The sequence below is a fragment of the Ornithorhynchus anatinus genome, chromosome 9 (genome assembly GCF_004115215.2).
Source record: "Ornithorhynchus anatinus isolate Pmale09 chromosome 9, mOrnAna1.pri.v4, whole genome shotgun sequence".
Classification (NCBI taxonomy): Eukaryota; Metazoa; Chordata; class Mammalia; order Monotremata; family Ornithorhynchidae; genus Ornithorhynchus; species Ornithorhynchus anatinus.
The window spans coordinates 25,897,935-25,901,571 of record NC_041736.1 but is presented as its reverse complement, the minus strand read 5'-3'; the positions used below and the strand labels follow the sequence as shown (position 1 = coordinate 25,901,571).

Genomic DNA, 3,637 nt, shown 5'->3' with positions numbered 1-3,637 from the left:
CTGTTACTTCATCTGTAAAATGGGGATTAAGACTGTAAGTCCCATTTGGGGCATGGATTGGGCCCAACCTGATTGCTTTTCATCTACCCGAGTGTTTATGTAGTAATTTCTTAACAGATATTTTAAGGAAAAAAAAAATGCTCAGAGATGCAATGAGTTTTTCCCCCCATCTGCTGCTATTCTAGCACTTCCACATCACCCAAGCACTCTGGTACTCACTTTTTTCCCAAATGGTATTTAAGCACCTACTATGTGCGAGACACTGTAATAGATACAAAGTGATCAGATTGGACCCGGTCCACGTTCCACATGGGGCTCACCATCTTAATCCTTATTTTACAGATGCGGTAACCCAGGTATAGAGAAGTCAAGTGACTTGCCTCAGGTCACACAGCAAATAGATAGCAGAGTCAGGATTTGAACCCAGGTTCTTCTGACTCCCAGGCCAATGCTCTAACCATTAGCCCATGATGCTTCACAGCTTTCCGTCTCCTCCCACTATCCCAGTAACACTTCAGCACCACTGCTTTCTCCTACTTGCAATTTATTTGATTGCTATTGCAATTATAACAGTGGAATTTTAAGTGCTTAATACATCCTAAAAAACCGAATTAAGGACTGGGATTGGATTGTCTTATGCTCTCGAGTCAGCTCTGATCCATTGTGATACTGTGGACATATCTCTCCCAGAACACCCTGCAATTGTTCTGGTAGTGAATCCATAGAATTTTCTTGATAAAAAATACAAAAGTGGTTTACCACTGACTCCTTCCTGCAGTAAACTTAAGTCTCCACCCTTGACTCTGCCTCATGCAACTGCTGCCCAGCTTAGGTAAGTTTTGACTTGTAGCAGATGGCCTTCCACTCGCTAGCCACTGCCCAAGTTAGGAATGGAATGGGTCGGCCTCTGCTTGACTCTCCCTCCTGTAGTCAAGACTGGTAAAGTATGGGAAACTCTCCAGGTGCGATCCTGAGTGGGGAAGCACTGGAGTAGATGTAATAAAATCCAGCACAATTCCTCTCCTATGTGTGTTTCACGATCTAAGCGGGGGAGTCAGGCTGGTATTTAATCCCCATTATGCAGTAGAGGAAATTGAGGCACATGGAAATGAAGTGACTCACGGAAGAATATAATAAAGTCTAATATGTTTCTGCAGTGTGTTTCAGAATGCAGGTGGAAATCAAGAATCACTTTCTCGTTTTGGGTAATTTAGCATTCACGCTAGCAGTGACCACATCTGGGGCTGAGGTTTAGTTACAAACCTTCATGTGAACAATATCAGAAGCCCCCCATATCTGAAACTGTGATTGCTACATTAGGATAATTGCCACAGTGCCATTTTCTACCTCAGAATCTCTGAGTCTTTGTTCTCCCTTTCATTAGAGAACTGTTAAAAGTTAGCCTTGTTTATTTAACGTGAAGAAGCAGCTGTGATTTTCCTAACCAGTCTAATGTATTTCTTTCCATTTTATGTTCAAACTGCATTTGTGAGCCTGGGCTTGGACTTGGCATTAACCTAACGTGAAACTCCTGCCTGGTTTCAGTGGGAAGTCCTGTGTGGTGAATAATCAACCAGTTCCAGCTCTGTCTCAGCATTTCACAATTCATTTTTATAAGTGTTCAAATATTCCTCCTGCATTCCTTTCTCTGATAAATTATTTTTCAGCAATTTTTTCCCAAGTTGCCAACCATAATGATTCCTTCTGGTAGTCTTCCGTTAATGTCCTCCTGTAGCTAAATCCTTTAAAGACTACTCCTCGTCACTTGTAATGACTCTAGTCAGTGAAGATATTTAGTTTCAGGATGTTTGAAGCACTGTTAATTATCTATGACTCCCAAATGTCTGCTCTCTCCCAGACACCTTTTTTTTTCTTCCAAGTGTCTAGTATAGTGCTCAGTACACTCTAAGTCCCCTCTCAGGGTTGCACCTGGAGAGTTTCCAGTCCTCTACCAGTCTTGGCTATGGGAGGGAGAGTCAAGCAGAGGCCTGTGCATTCCATTCCTAGCTCGGGAAGTGGCTAGCGAGTAGAAGGCCATCTGCTACAACTCAAAACTCACCTATGCTGGGCAGCATCGGCACGGGAGAGAGTCGAGGGTGGAGACTCAAGTTTCCCGCATGGAAGAAGACAGTGATAAACCATTTCCGGATTTCTACCAAGAGGACACTATGGATGTACTACCAGAACGATTGCAGATGGAGAGTGGGGCGTTCTGGGAGAGATGTGTCGGTGGCGTCTCTATGGGTCAGAAGCTGCTCGAAGACATAAGACTAGACACTGTAATTATTCGATAGGTACCATTCATTCATTCATTCAATAGCATTTATTGAGTACTTACTATGTGCAGAGCACTGTACTAAGTACTTGGAATGTACAACTCGGTAACAGATACAGTCCCTGCCCTTTGACGGGCTTACAGTCTAATCGGGGGAGACGGACAGACAAGAACAATAGCAATAAATAGAATCTAGGGGAGGAACATCTGATTAAAACAATAGCAAATAAATAGAATTAAGGCCATGTACGTTTCATTAACAAAATAAATAGAGTAATGAAAATATATACAGTTGAGCAGCTTAGTACAGTGCTGAGGGGATGGGAAGGGAGAGGGGGAGGAGCAGAGGGAAATGGGAGGAAAAGAGGGTTTAGCTGCAGAGAAGTGAAATCAGTACCAGTGACTGATTGATTACTTCAGTCCTTGTCTATCTACTCTGTTATATCATACTCTCCCAAATATTTAGTACCATGTTCTGCACACAGTAAGCACTCAAAAAATACAATTGAGGACAAAATGGACCATAGGACACAAATGGCAAACACGTCAAAGATGCCCATCGCTTCTACATCCCATTACCAAGTAAGGGCCTCAGATCCAGCTGATGTGGATCAGCAGTTCACAGAGCACTCAGATGAGGTATTCAGGCCATCTGGTATTTGTTGAGCACTTACTGTACTACTGAGCAGTCCTCTCCCCGCTTCCGGACAGGTTTAGATGTAAACCACCCTGGGACAATCACTGTGTAGCTTTACTCTTCGGAGTAATCACAACTGAGTCATTTGTTATGTGCTTACTCTGTGCTGAGTATTGTACTAAGCACTGGGGTAGATAGAAGATAATCAGACACAATCCCTGTTCCCTGGGAAGCTCACTGTCTAAAGGAGAGGGAGAACAGGAATTGGATCTCCATTTGTCAGGTCAGGTTATTGAGGCACAGACATGTTAAGGCAGTCAATTGTATTTATTGAGGGCTTACTGTGTGCAGAGCATTGTATTAAACACTTGGGAAAGTAAAATATACCACTATAACAGACATATCTCTGGCCCAAAACGACCTTCCAGTCTAAGGGACTTGGAAGAGGTCACACAGCAAGTAAGTGGCAGAGAGTTGGGATTAGAACCCAGGTCTTCTCTTTCCCAGAAGACTCCAGGCCTATTATCTTTTCCAGAAGGTCATATTGCTTCACCCAGCTTCTACATACTGGGAGAAGGAGATTGTATTAAACAATCTTGGCATAATCTAACAGAATCTAGAGTCCAAAGTGGGGTAGATTGGCAACCTCAGGAGGTTGGTGGCCAAAAGAGGATGGGGAGAGGGATTTCCAGCCTCATGGCAGAGGCTGCTAAGCCCCAAATTCC

The 3,637-nt window shown here is 43.4% G+C and overlaps 1 non-coding gene across 1 annotated transcript; it reads right to left on the bottom strand.

The window, feature by feature from the left end:
- Window positions 1–842: 842 nt before the first annotated feature.
- On the bottom strand, window positions 843–980 carry LOC114814407. The gene has a single exon (XR_003762205.1). It is a non-coding gene; the product is annotated as a small nucleolar RNA SNORA7 (small nucleolar RNA).
- Between the last annotated feature and the right edge of the window lie 2,657 nt (window positions 981–3,637).